Source organism: Amphiprion ocellaris, chromosome 19, assembly GCF_022539595.1.
Source record: "Amphiprion ocellaris isolate individual 3 ecotype Okinawa chromosome 19, ASM2253959v1, whole genome shotgun sequence".
Lineage (NCBI taxonomy): Eukaryota > Metazoa > Chordata > Actinopteri > Pomacentridae > Amphiprion > Amphiprion ocellaris.
The window spans coordinates 6,167,843-6,183,195 of NC_072784.1; the positions used below are offsets into that span (position 1 = coordinate 6,167,843).

General features: G+C 38.2%; 1 long non-coding RNA gene across 2 annotated transcripts; it reads right to left on the bottom strand.

The window, feature by feature from the left end:
- Positions 1-6,112: 6,112 nt before the first annotated feature.
- On the bottom strand, positions 6,113-15,148 carry LOC129347578 (uncharacterized). 2 transcript variants are annotated; one of them, XR_008599767.1, is made up of 3 exons: positions 14,959-15,148; positions 14,168-14,326; positions 6,113-7,360 (listed from the first exon to the last, which is right to left on the bottom strand). It is a non-coding gene; the product is annotated as an uncharacterized LOC129347578 (long non-coding RNA). The 2 variants fall into 2 exon arrangements; XR_008599768.1 differs by lacking the exon at positions 6,113-7,360 and adding an exon at positions 11,721-12,296.
- Positions 15,149-15,353: the final 205 nt, after the last annotated feature.

Consider the following 15,353-nt stretch of genomic DNA (forward strand, 5'->3'; position numbering starts at 1 on the left):
TGTGCTATAATATAGTGTAAATGTAACATTAATAGCTCCAAGTCATTTGTCAGTGACTGTTAATCAGCCACCATAAGCTGTTTGTTAGAGGCCAAGGTCATGGCTTAGTAAAGATATGAACTTGTGCATTTGTAGGATCTTCTTACACAGTGTAGTTTTACCTTTACTGTTGACCTACATTATTTTCAGTGTTTCAGATTCATTGATGCTTCTTTCCACCAACTTGGCAGCAGGTGTTTTTTTTCACGTCTGTCAGTGCAGTAGGATAATGAGCTTGCAGACCTGAAACTTTCTCGTGATGACTAATTCATCACAGCGAATATCGGACAAAATTCGATTTTTTTTTTTGGCAGAATCGTTGTTGCTTCTTCACACAATTGAAATCACAGATTGTTTCTTCGTCTGTGATGCTTCTTGAGGACTTTGACAATCTGAGTGCTGCCTTCATTAGCACTTGGTTTGAAAATGAAACCAGGAAAACATAAATGTCATAAAAAGAACGGAGCTCTTCGTCAGCCCACATAATGACCAACTGAGACTGCAAGATTGCCTTTTTTTAACAAGAGTCACCAAAATCAGTTGAAAAGTTGACAGTATTTTCAATTGAGCTGTAAGAAATTGGCTAAAACATGCAACACTCATAAGGGATTTATCTTTTACATCCTTTCCGTGGGTGTTTTGCAGTTAGATGATGATGCCTGTGTTGTCATCTTGGCTGTGCTCATACTACAAAATTAGCATCTCCACCTTAGGACCAAAAGGGAATTCTTCAAGACGCCAGAGTCATGGCGGTGAGTCAGCCAGTGGGTTTAGATAAACGCCAACTCAATGTCTCTCTCGCTGTTGAGGTGCAGATGATGTGCATGTGTCAGTTGATCTGAAGACGCAGTGAAGAGGAAGCTGATGATTTCATTTCCCAGAGAGGAACCCAGGGTGCGGTGCAGGCTGCACTCTGCTGCAGCCCAGCAAGATCTTTAGTGTCACGTTAGCCACGGTCTGGTGTACTGTCTGCTCCACATTTGGACTTTTAGCACTGAGAGCACCACTTAAGCTCTTCTCTTCAATCTGCCTCCTCTCGGCCTTCATTTTTGTCACGGACAGCCTTAAACAGACGCTGTTACATCAGTGTTGCTGTCCTCTTTCTAGCCCCCTCATCTGGAATGTATTCTGGTTCAGAGAGATATCATCCTGCTCCACTGCATCTATTCATCCTTTTGACATTTACCAGTAATGTAACCCACTGAGACATTCACACTGTGCTGACCAGCTGTGGCAGTGGCATTGGTTCAGATAAAATTAATACAAGTTTTCTTCCTCACTGTGTATGTGAAGCTACACTACACACAATACACAATAATAAGCCACTCATAATTCCAGGAGGCTTTTCTAAAGTGTAAGGCCTGAGTATGAACTCTGCCCCGGGGGTTTTGACTCTTCGGCTGTTTGCCATATGGTGTTGCTATAGTAGTCGACGGCAGTAATGTCAGCTTTAAAAGCCCCGTTCTCGCCACCGTGCAGCAACGTTTTAAGATGATTTGGGGATTTGCAACTGAGGAGGACATTTCATGCAGAGTTGAGAAGATTATTATCAGCATGTGAACTAGTGACCTGTTTGTCCCACTCCCTCAGCGTTATTATTACAGCTCCTTATATTTTGAGTCCACACATGCATTGGCATGATTGTTCGGAGACAGATTATATTGAGTATTTGAGTATGTCTGGATTTAGTAGGAGTAAGAAATAAGCCCAGTTTTAGAAAATGCATGACAGGGAGATTTGCAGTAGGATGGTATTAAAATGAAAGCTTTTTTTGTATCCAACTAAGAAAGAAAACAATAAAGCCTAATGCCTGTATGCAGGGGCAGGGCTGGGACAGTGGTGATGGCTGACACCCCACCCCTACCCCATGGGACTTGACTCAGTCAGAAGATGTTCGGCTTGTCAGTAGGTTAGTTTGAAATGAACTTCGCCTCACCTGAAAAGTTAAAAAGTTAAAAGTTTTCAGTCAAGACGGGCAGATTGTAGTGAGCAGAAGTGGTTTCACATCTTTGTGAAGTTTTGGTGTTGCTAAATACTTTGTCAGCCCACTTTTAATATACGGTAGACCAGAACTCATATATTGTTGCAGTTTATGATCTGTAATTTTATTGTCTTCAACCTCTCTGACTAATAAACCACACATGTATTCTGTCAACCTTCAAAATTAGCCAAAACTAAAATCTCTCAAATTCAGCTAAAATAAAATGTTACTTATCAAACATCATGTTGTTGAGTAACCCTCTAAACCAATCAGCTGTTAGAGCTGGTGACGGTCAACGGTTTCCCATCATGCACTGACACTGCAGAGCCGCTGGCGCCAAAAACTGCAACCACTTTGATCTCATGATGTTATCGTAGCCTCCGTTTGCATCAGGTCACAAGTCCAGATCAAGTCAAACAGAAATCTAACGGGCATGAATTGTGTGATGGTAGATTCTGTGCAGGTCCAGCTCACCTCAACAAGCCTTTTATCATGCATGGATTAATGAGCAGGCTGACTGGTTACAGGCCCAGGAGCCCCTGAACCAGAGCCACTGGAGGGAGTGGCTGTTGGAAAGCTGAAAAATCAAACAATTAACTATAAGATCACAGAAAATGGCCTTAAAGAGAGGAAAAATCACTACAAAGAGACAAGGAGAGGCAAAACCATGGCCAAGAGCAGCAAGTTGACTGAAAAGAGACACAAATGACAGGAAAAAAATGCAAAATGACCACAACAATACCACAAAATGGCTGTGGAAAGAGGAAGCAAAATGTAGGATAGGTCTTCTTTTACATGCCTGCACCCAGGGCCATGTTGTCTTATAATCTGTCCATTACTGTAAGCTGCTTATAGTTACAAATAATGCCATTATTTCATATTGGAACATTTGGCCTTCACTTATACTAAATAAACATCTTATTGATGTACACAACCAGAGCTGTAAAGTCCAGTCTGTGGAGTTCCTTCAGGGTCTATTCCTGTCCATGTTTACTGTTTTCTGCTGTAAATGATAACACCTGAGTGGGCAGCAGTCTGCCAGTGAGATGAAGTAAAATCATAAACCTGTGGGAACAATAGGTATCTCTGTGTAGGTGTCTGATAGGTGATAAAGTTATCAGATCACTTGCTTCAGTTGCATGAGCCCATGCATTTATCTGGCATGCAAAGGTTGAGACTTTCCACTCCACTCCCTGGCGGCGCAGGTAGACGAGACGAGCTCCGACACACCTTTATGACGCTGTTCAGGGTCACACGGGTGGGTACTGACAGAAGTCCCATCCTTAGCTTTAAAGCTCGCCCTGAATTATCTGTCGTGCTCTGTCATAACGTCGTAACGAGCTAGTTTATCATCTTTAACTAATTTAACACAAATAGCCTGTGTATTACAAACACTGGTTTCTTTGTCGCCGTGCCAGCCTGGTACTGCTGCTGCCAGCTGTCATAGAACTTTTCAAAACAGTCTTTTCAAAATTAGACAAGAACAAGGACTCATTCTGATATATCAGTTCACAGTCTAACATGAAAACACAGCTGAAGACAAATATTTAGACTTTCCAGTTATGAATATTAGAAATAATTTATGTAACAGCTCATCCATCCACAAGGTTTACTCAGACTCGCTTTCTGTTCAGTCATTTACTGTGTATTACTGCCACCTACTGACTGATCTCAGTAGTTCATTCTACCTGAATAAACCACATTACAGTTTAAAATTACTGAATTTTGATTTAGAGACTTTTTATTCAACCAATGTTTTTTTTCTGCCTAGAAATGACATAAAAGACAGTATGATATTGTTTCAGAGATGTTAATGATGCCTTTTTAAAAAAAACTATTTCTAAGTTTCCTTATTTTTTACTAAAAATGCCATGCCCAAAATTACTCCTACCCTATCTCAGTGATCAGTAGCAAAGAATTTATTCTTTCAAACCGCTCTTATAATTACTAACCATCTAAGTGTATGTCTCTACTGGGATTCTGTTCCTCTTTGTGAAGATCTCCAGGTCTTTGAGGTCAAAGGCCTCCTCGCCATCTCTCTGGTCCTCAGTTTCCTCCACAGATTCTTGATGGATTCAGTTTTGTTCGTGTTCATATTTTTTTCTTTTATTCATTTAGTTTGTTTTTGTTATTTCAGATCATTGTCTTGTTAACCGAGGACATCTTTCTCTGCACACTGATGTTTTTCTCCACCATCTTAATGCTGTCTTTTTACATAATGCTGTTTATTTTGACAAGGTTGTCTGGATATACTACATTCCCAACACAATGCTTAACTGCGGAGATGGTGTTCTTGAGTTGAATCATTCTCCTTTCTTTTACTGATGCAAACAACTCTGTTTTCATCTCATCTAATAACAGAATTGATGCCCTAACTCTTGCTTCTTTCTCCATTAGATTTTATTTATTTTTTGCAAAGGATAGGTGAACTTTTGTGTGTGTTTTTGGAAGAAGAGTTTTCTTTGGTTTGCATCCATGGAGACCAGCCTTGTTCTGGGTTTGCTGGGGTGCCTGATTGAAAAGTTGGTACCAGAATCTCTCTGATTCATAAGGGTTGTCTTAGTGATGATCACTAGATTCTTCTTGGCCTCTTAGACTTCCATTCTTACCAGCACAGGGATCACATTTGGCTTCCTGCCAACCCTTTGAGACTGTTCTGACTGTTCTGTTCTGTGGAACTCCTTGTACTTTTTGAAGATATTCCCCACTGTGGGCACTTTAAAACACTTGGATATGGTTGTATAAACTGTCCCCGCCACGTGAGCAGCCATAATATGCAGCCAAATTGTCCTCAATAAGGTCTAAAAAGATGTAAGTTACTTTGAAAGAGGGCTCATTGTTGGGGAATAGATGGCAGGTACTGAAGCCACAAAGAAGCTCAACTAGCTGGTACTTCAATAACAGCGGCAATTCAAGTGGCATCTGCATTCAGATCTGTGGGAGAGACATCAATAATTAGGATCAGAAATTGTTGTTGGCAGAGCACGTTTGATGACCATGACTGAGAATGTCGGCGCAGGACGTGTTTAGACAGTCAGCCAGAACAGCCCATTTATTTAGAGAGGGTTATTATGCTGCAGTGCATGAACACCCCATTACAACAATGAATTCACATTTAAGAGTTCAAATTGGATGAGTCATTCTTCACCATATTCTTGACTCCTACATTGAGAGCAATGTTCCCTGTAATTTTTCCTGAGTCTGAGCAAACACACAAACTCCCTGAGCGTCCCTTGGACCACTGTGAGCAACATCAGACGTGTGCACTGTGGTCACACCAGCATCACATCCATTCAAGTTACATGGTTCATTAAAAGAATCAAATTACAGCATTTACATTTCTGTTAAAACACTTTGTCAACAGGAGCCAGTTGAAGGCTGCAGTGATTTTAGTGACACTACAATGTATAAGAGTGAAGTTATTGAATATTTGTCTCTCTTTACTGTTGCAGTGGTTTTGCAAATTGCAGACGGACCCTGTTCACTCCATAGACACTAATGTTATTCCTGTAGCTTGAAAGACAGCTACTTTTGATAAAACTGGGCTTGTAGCACATTGTCTGCCTTGCAACAATGGGAAAGAGGCACCGTTTATGTTTTGACAACCTATATCTAATGAGTTATTGATGCTGGAAGTCCGAATCTGTGAATATCTTTCCAACTTTACTGAATTTGGGGCCACTACCACCTAAGGAGTGATATATTTAATTTTGGAAAAAGCATTTAGCCATACTTAAAGCTTTAAGTGCTTTATTAACACGGAACTAAAAATTTTGTATTGTTTTATTATCACAGGTTCTGTCTGAAAAGAGGTGGCATCATTTTAAACAGTGAAATCAAACTAACAAAATGTAATGACCAACCAGTGAGCAATACTGGATTCTGCAAAAACATAAACAACTTTTTTAAAAATCTAAATCTTATCTTAACACAGTTAATGTATTAACTTATTTTTGTGTGTATGCATGTATTTATTGATTTATTTAGTACTGTTAACATATAAGAGTTCTGAGTGAATTTTTCTTAAGATAGGCAAAGGCCATTTATTGATTACATATAGGCTATTAAATGTTTATTAAAAACTAAAAAGCATTTTTAAAAAAACAACTTAGGCATTTATTGAGTCACTAAAATACTGTAGAGTACAGACCACATCAGCATGATTATAAGCATCCTCTGGTAAATGAACAACCAGATACTGATGTCTCTCACCATATGGACTTCAGGAGATGACTGGGGGATGATAAACTGTGACCTACTGGTTGGGTTCTCTCTGTTCTCATGTTTCTTACATGTTTGTCCCCTGACAGCCGGGTCCTAATGTTTTTTGAGCAATACACCATACTATGACGTTTTTACAATGATAGTTCTACTATGGAACCAGTTTGACATGTTCAGGTGTTCTTTGTGTGAAAACTCAGAGATTTCAGGTATCAGAAGGTGGTTTTCAACTTTCTTTGTTAACTTTCTGCTTCAACTTTAAACTAAATTTACTTCAGTAACCCAGCCCTCTGGACTTCCAGGAAGCTGTGTTCCTATTGGCTGTCCAGGTGGCTGCTTGGTGTTATCAGGAACACCTGAGCAGCTTGGTGTTATCAGGAACACTTGAGCAGCTCAGTGTCTTCCTGCTTTATGTGGCTGCAGACAAACATTTCCTCTGCTTCTCTTCACCAGTGAACCGAGTTTGGTTCCATTGCGTTAGTTTGTTCTTTAGGTGTTGGCTTGCAGCTTCCAGCAGTAAAATCATCTTTAATGTGTTTCTTGGTGTGTTTTAGGGCTTTGTACTGGATAGTTGTCTTGGTAAATGAGGTTCTTTAGCCACAGTTAGCACATGGTGCTAATGTGTGCAGTGATTAGTGGATTTGGTACAGCTGAGTTGTGTCTTTATCTTGGCTGTAGTGAGTCTTTAGAGGTTTTTGGTCAGACACATTCTGTATTTTGGTTTGAGAACCAACGTTGGTTGTCCAGAAGGTAAGAGTTCCTGTCCTGATTCTCTGTTCTTAGAGGTTCTCTGGTAGGCTGCAGGAGACTTTAGTGTTTGGGTTGTACTAGTTTGGTTTTTGTACGGTTTCATTTGGACGACTATCTTGAGGCCCCTCCATGTGGTTTAGTGAGGTTTTCTGGAACAGTTCTACAAAGCAACCTGCAGCAGAAGAGAATTTGAGAGTTTTTAGGAAGCTCTGGAGACCAGACTTTAGAGCAGCAGAAACATTTGTCAGCAGTTTGAGCAGGAGAAGGTGATCTTCAGAGTAGAAATGAGACGGAAACCTTCTTGACCCGTGTGGTGAGGTCCTGTACCAAGAGTTTGAGCAGGTTGTGAAGAGTCTGTAGTTCTTTGGTCTGAAAGCACAAGAAGAGTCGACTCATTAAAGGAGAAAACAGGAGATATTGTTGGTTCTTCTGTCGCTCTGCAGTTTCCTTAGACTGAATATCAAGTTTATATTTTAAATGATTTACTATTTGACCCCAAGAAGACTTCAATAAACTCCCTCCATCCCCTGGACACAACATATTTTATTCCCATGTTAAATTTTTTATTTTTTTTTAATGTTTTTGAGTTTTAATCATAGTTTTAACAGTTTTTTTCTCTTTGCTTGTTTAGTTTTGTCATCTGTGTAAAAGGTGCTAAACAAATAAAGTTGAATTGATAAACTGAATAATTGACTAACTCATGATTGTCACAACAGAAGTATTTTCATTGTGATTTAAGGGTTTGTTTCATTTTTAATGTTGGGGTTAAAATCTTGCCAGAAAAAGAAGATTAAAGAAATAAACAACATAACAAAAAGCAATTAAATCAAAGGCAAAAAAAATTTAATACAATAAAACTTTTAAAAAGTTTGATTATTAAAAGATTTAAGAAATTTAAGATGTAATTTTCTAATTAAACATTTAATGTTTTAATTAAATGTTTTGTCTTTTTAAAGGTTTAATAATCTAATTAAATGTTTTGCATTTTTTAAAATGCTTAATATTCTTCATGTATTTTTTAAATGTTTAATTATGGAAAATATTTTATCTGTAATTTTTAATATTTGTATTTTAAAAATTTTGTTTAATTTCATAATGACATGTATCTTGTTGAATTATCTAATTCAATATTTTGTCTGTTTAATGTAGTTAAATATTAAATACAATTAAATGATATTAAACAGACAAAATATTGAATTAGATAATTCAACAAGATACAATGCATGTCATGATGAAATTAAACAAAATTTTAAACATTTAAAAAAATGCAAAACATTTAATTAGATTATTAAACCTTTAAAAAGACAAAACATTTAATGAAAAACATTAAATGTTTAATTAGAAAATTACATCTTAAAGACAATAAAACTTCAAATAGGAATTAAACAGAAAATACAATGAAGCATTTAAAAAGAAAATTAAACATTAAAAGGTGGTAAAACATTTAAAAAGAAAAACCTTAAAGATTTAATCAAAACATTAAATATTGGGAAAGGAAAAAAAACTCAAACAAGCCGATAAAACATTTGAAAAAACAATTAAACATTAAAAAGACAAAACATTTGGAAATCAAATCAGACATTAGAAAGGAATGAAAGGTGAGAAAAGAGCAAAACTAAACATTTAAGAAGAATCAAACTAAAGACAAAACATTTGAAAAGACACCAGTTAGACTTTAGAAGATCAAATTAAACAGAAGAGACAATAAAATGATCAAAAAGAGCAAAAACAGATAAAGGCCTTAAAGTGTTTTCTAGTCTGAACTCATTTCAGAAAACTGCTTTCCAGATAAAGTCGACTAGTAGTTGAAGGCATTTATCAAACTAATGTTACCTTCTGATCTCCACAAACTTTACTGTTCAGTGAAGAGAATCAAAGTTTGTTGAGGATTTCTAAAAATCCCACAGGTGAAGGTCTGAGAAGAACTCAGATGGATGATCTAAATGTGAAATCAAGACTCATGGTCACAAGTTTTAAGGCTTCTGTTAACCAGAAAGTTCAAACTAACAGAGAAGTACTGAGAAACTTTTCAGATTTCAGTCCTCAGACTGTCTAAAGGTTCAAACTAACAGAGAACTACTCAAGAAGTTTTAGGTTTTCAGCCCTCAGACTGTCTGAAGGTTCAAACTAACAGAGAACTACTGTGGGACTTAGAAAATTTCAGCCCTCAGACTGTCTGAAGGTTCAAACTAACAGAGAACTACTCAGGAACTTAGAAGATATCAGTCCTTGGACTGTCTGAAAGTTCAATCTAACAGAGAACTACTGTGGGACTTAGACAATTTCAGCCCTCAGACTGTGTGAAAGCTCAGGTCCTGAGGACTCGGGAGGTGTGGAGGCTTTGGAAAGTCTTGGAACTGAGGGTTCAACCCTCCAGCACAAAGGCTGAAGTCCCACCTCCTGAGAAAAACCGTCGAGTCGAGACTCGAGTTAAAAAAAAAAAAACTCGAAAACGACAAAAAATAGATGATAAATGCGCAAAAAAAAGAAGATTTAGTATCTGAGCGTGTAGCTCAGGAGGATAAGAGGATAGACTACCAACTGGAAGGTCGCCGGTTCAAGACCCACCACCGGCAATTTTCTTTCTTTGTCTTTGTCAGGATTTTGATAAAAATTTAAGAAGGGTCTGGTCTTGAACCAGCGACCTGCAGCTCCATAGGCAAATCCTTAACTCACTGAGCTACAGATCAGATACAAAGAAATAATTTCGTCGTCCCTTTGGCATCGAAGTTTCCAAAGTGACCACATGGGTGGAGCCAAGGTGGAGTCAGGGCGGAGAGTAGGCGGGGAGGTGGGTGGCGGCCTCCCCCCTCTACTCCCCCACCTCCCCCCACCGCCCACCACACCTTCCCCCGCCCGACGAGTTCTTCGAGTCTCCACGAGTTCTTCGAGTCTCGACAGGTTTTCCCGAGTTTCTGGAGTTTCCACGAGGTCCGAGGCAGAACAAGTTGTCATGAAGAGGTGTTGAAGTCGGTCAGGATGGACTGACTTTTTACAGCGACTAGAAGGAAGACGACTAGAAGAGCAGGTCTTTAACCAACATCCATAAAATCCATGGAGTCGGCTCCAGAGAAATGAAAGAAGATCAACTTTTATCAACCTCCATCCAGATGTTCAACTTGATATCTTCACTTTGACATTTTTAACACCACAAACCTTTAGTATCACACTTTATTATCATTTATTAGGACTTTAATGGAATCCACCAGCAGATTCAGTTTTTGTTGACAAACTTTATTCTCGTGGGACTGCAGTATTTAAAACTGTTCCTTCTATTTGACCTCATGTTTATTAGTTTTAGTGGAGAAAGTCATTTTAGTTGTCGATTAGTCTCTTAAAAACCAAGTAATAAATTGGATTAGTCAAGAGGTTTAAATTTCTTACTTTGTCATAGTTTAAATATGACAAAAAATATAAAAATAAAGTGTCTTGAGACAATTTGACCTGTAATTGGCGTTATATAAATAAAATTGAATTCAAATTTTATGTATCTTGTAATGTTGGAGTAATTCAGCCATATATGTTGGAAAACACATTTTCTTTTTCCATTAATCTGTTGATTGTTTTCTCCAGCAATTCATTTCTTGTTTTGGTTTATAAAATGTCAAACCCAAATATATTCAATTTACTGTCATAAAAACCAAAAAGATTTACATCCATGATGCAGGAATCAGGCAGTTTTTCACTTTTTATCTTAGTTTAGTCAGAAAGATCGTGGATAATGTGTGAATTGTTGCAGCTTGTGAGCCGTAGAAGGTTTTAATCTTTGGGGCCGAGTGTCAGAAAACATTTAGAAACCAACATCCACAAAACACTCAACAAAGATTTGAACATCATTAAAGGGAAATCCAACTTTTGCACGACAATGTCTAATTAAAGGACATTTATTTCCAACATAAATGTGTGATATTCATCCTCTGGAGCTTTCTCTTCACATCCATCTTCCACCTGGACTGGTTTGGTCGGGAGCATGTGCAACAAACATTTGAAAAACTGCACTTTAACATCAATGAATGACACTGAAGTTTAATCTCTACATAAATGAGACTGAGTCTGGATGTGCTGCTCTGTCATTAACTGCTAAGTTTAGGGAAAGTTCAAACAAAAGAGTTCAGATTAGACTTGAGAATGAGCTTATTTTGAACAAACATCTCAGACTTTTTGAGCTTCAGCACCTCTAGCAAGATATTTTAACAACAAGCAACTCAAGAGATCCAGAAGTTGGAGAGAGTTAGCTTTAGCTGAGCCAAAGAACATGTGGGACGCTAACCTAGCAAACATTTCAGACTTTTCTCTGTGAATTCTGAGAAACAATTTCCTATTTAAAAACAGAGCTACACATCTTAACTCAGTCTCATTAAAACAGACTCTAATTCAGTGTCATCCATCCATATTAAAGTGCAGTTACCCAAAATGTTTGTTGCATGAGCTCCAACAAAACCTGTCCAGGTAGAAGGTCACTTTGACAAACAGGAAGTGGAAGATTCCAAGCAGATTTATAGAAGGGGGAACCGGACTGTACTAAGTGTGGTCGAGTACAGAGGGGTGTTTTGTGTTTTTTACGGCTGATAATGATTATTAGTGAGACATTTGGAGTAGATATTCATTTGCAGTAAATGAAAGTATTTATAATCTTGGAGTTAAACTTAGAAGAACACAAACTCTAACAGAAAACTTTGTTGATACGTTTTTGTTTTGTTTACAGATGTTAAGTTAAAGGAGTTTTATTCGTGACATATAACCAATCAAATCACTCCAGAAGACAGAGCAACCACAGGTAGATTAAGGTTCAGAGCCAAAGTAGCGCCATTTTTAAATATATTTATTACCGTAAATCAGTAAAAAATAAAATACTGATAATCAGTAAATCAGTCAGCCCACAATTCCTAAAATTCTACAATGTATGTCTCTTTCCTTTGACTTATTTGTACAATATACGATGTATATGATGGTGTTTTTCATACCAAAGGCTATACTATGATGTTTTCTAAGAGACATACGATGCTACTCTGTTTGTTCTGGCCCTGGGTCGCTGCACTCCTCCTCTGTTGTTTTCTGGATTGTACTCAGCTGCATGCCTTCGTCCACCAGGCCTCCATTGACTCGTCCCGCCTGCCGTCTCTGGAGCTGAAGCTGGATTGGAACAGACCAAAGTACAGTCCAATCACGATGCCAGCTGCCTCTCAAAAGGCTCCTTCATCTGGCAGGTGGCAGCACTTCTTCTGAGGGGAAGATGAGCTGGCCCAGCAGAACTTTGAAGATGTGTTCCAGTGGTTGGTGGATGTGTGGGGAGATAGAGAGGGACCTTTGAATTGTTCAGAAAGGAAAACAGGGAACCCATTGGTAGTTTCAATTTAGGATGCTACTGCGGTGTGTTTTTGGGTTTTAAGAGGTGAACAGGAAGAGTTTTTTTTTCCTACTGATTATCTTTTACTTCGTTCCTGCTTGGAATGCCCATCATTGTCAACATGAAGTTCACTTTTAGTTCTGTTTATTTATTTTTATTTTACTAACACCCATTTGTTTTTAACCCCCTCACATGTTGTGTTGTAAACTTACTCTTTCAAATAAATTCTCGTCTAACCCTCTGGAAACCAGCGTTTGGACTGTTTTTGTGTTGCTCCTCATCTACTGACAGCTGTGGACTAAATGCTATACTGTGACGTTTTTAGAGCGACATGCTATACTATGATGTTTGTTGGGTGACATGCTATACTATAGGCTTTTTTAATTCAAATCAAATCATCAAACCAAACTTTATTTATATAGCACTTTTCATACAGTTAAAAATGCAACGCAAAGTGCTTTACAACATTAAAAACAAGAAAACCCGTCCCTCCCTCCCTCCATATATACATATATGCACACGTACACACGTCCACACACACATACATACACACACACCCATACATACACAGACACACACTCCCACCACTGACAGTAGGGAGACATGGCATGGCACTGACGATTGTGGAAAACGCCTCCAATTGGGGTCGTCCACACTGGGAGGAGCCGCAGGCCATGACCACTGGGGGCGCTGGCACCCAGACCCACAGACCCCCCGACCCCGACAGACAGGGGGACCCCCACACCGAGGTGGGGAGCCCCCCCAACCAGCTGGGCCGAAGGGACTCATGGACAGCACCCCCAGTGGGAGACCAGATACAGCCCCCAGTGTGGAGGACCCCCCTGAGGAGAACACTGGAGTTAAATAACTAAAAATTTAAAACTACAAGATAGAATAAAAGACCTATAACATAAGTAAAAAGGTGAAAGGTTAAAAAAAAAGTAAAAATACATACGAAAATAAATACAAAATGATAAGAACATAAAGATTTAAAAGGTTAGTTAAAAGCCTGATTAAAAAGGTGAGTCTTTAACCTTCTTTTAAAAATATCGACAGTCTCTGCAGTCCTGAGGTTCTCCGGCAGGCTGTTCCACTGGCGGGGGCCATAGTGGCTAAATGCCGCCTCACTGTGGGTTTTTGTCCTGGCTTGTGGTATGGATAAAAGGCCACTGCCAGAGGACCTCAGGATCAGCGAGGGTCGATATGTTAAAAGGAGATCAGATAAATAAGAAGGCGCAAGGCCGTTAAGACATTTAAAAACTAATAAAAGAACCTTAAAATCGATCCTGAAGCGGACGGGGAGCCAATGCAGCGACTTTAAAACTGGTGTAATGTGTTGACATATTACTGTGACCTTTTTTTTGTTTTTTTTAGCAACATATAAGAATTCGAACAGTTTTAAAAGTTACTATACTTTTACTTGTGCAATGAAATTATTATTCTATGGCATTTTTTAGATGACATATTATACTGTTTTCTTGAATTACATACTATTTTGACAATATACTGCACTATGACATTTTTTGAACCACATATCATACATGACAATTTTAGGCAACATCCTATCATTTTGCGCTTTTTGAACCACATAATAATCTATGTTTTGTTTTTTTTTTCTTGCCAACATGCTGTACTATGAACTACAGGCCATACTATGTTATTCTTGAGTAAAGCATACTATACTTTGACATTTTCTGAACTACATCCTATACTATGGCGTTATACACGGAGTGCTTTGGTTACATGTTGATTTATAATCTATATTTTTTTCTGTTTTGTTTTTTGACGGGATTACCACAGACCTGACCGTGAACACCGTTAACACCCACCTCAGGGAGACGTTGTCTAAGATCTCAAGGCTGCTTGGTCGTGGTCTTTCTGGCACGTACTCTTCCAAGATGAGCCGGGAAGTTTAACACTGATGGAACGACACCAGGTCTAAGCCGACAAACTTCCAATTCCTCCTCAACCCATAGTCTCTGGGAAACCTACATGGAGTAAGAAAAGTAGACATAGAAGTAATTAAGTCTGTACACAACATATTAAAAAGAAATAATACTAATAAATTAAGTACAAAGAACCGAATTCGCCAATATAGTGGAGACCAGAGCTATTTCATTTGATAAGTATAACCTTGTTTAGTAACATTTCAATTATTTGAGAGCAGTCCTAAAGAACTGCCTGTAATCCCAATCATAAAATGGGTTTGGAGGAAGAACATAGATGGTAATCTGGATATATATGAGTTTGGCTTTATAACTACTATTGGTAGTATTGGTGGTAGTAATAGCAATGTGACTACTACTAGTAGTAGTGGTAGTACACTAACTACTGCTGCTGATACTGGCACTGCTACTACAACTTGTAATACTATTACAAATGCTGATACTACTTCTACGACTCTAAACAGCTGTTTATACTACTACTGCTCCTTGTACTTTTAGTATTACTACTACTGCTTGTACAACTATAGTACAGCTACTATTAATCGTCTGGTATTTGGTTGTCAAGCTGCTAGCTCGCCTTAGCGTTTTGTATAGTGGCTAACAAGTTAGCTCTCATAGACTGGAAGCTCTCAACAAGATTTCATAATGAAAAAAGAGCCAAAAACTATTCTTACCTATGAAAAGTCATTCCAAGTTTTCTTGTCTCAATCGTACGACGTAGTGTGTAACTGTATGCAGCAGTGAGCCGGCATACTTGTTTTCCGTTTTCACGCTGTCTACATCAACGGAATGCACTGAAACTTTGCCCCCACTAGCTTAGCCTCGCCGTAGCACGCAGCTCAAAGGGGCGTGTCCTATCTACTCATTCATATCTATGAGAACAACGGTGGCTGCACATAAGGTATGGAGGACTAAAAGCGCCAAAATTAAATAAATACATCATTAACTAATTAATTAAATATGCCATTAATTAATTAAAATTGAAATTAATTAATTAATTAATTAATTAATTAATTAATTAAAATTGGAATTAAATACTTAAATGTGTTATGAAATAAATACATCATTA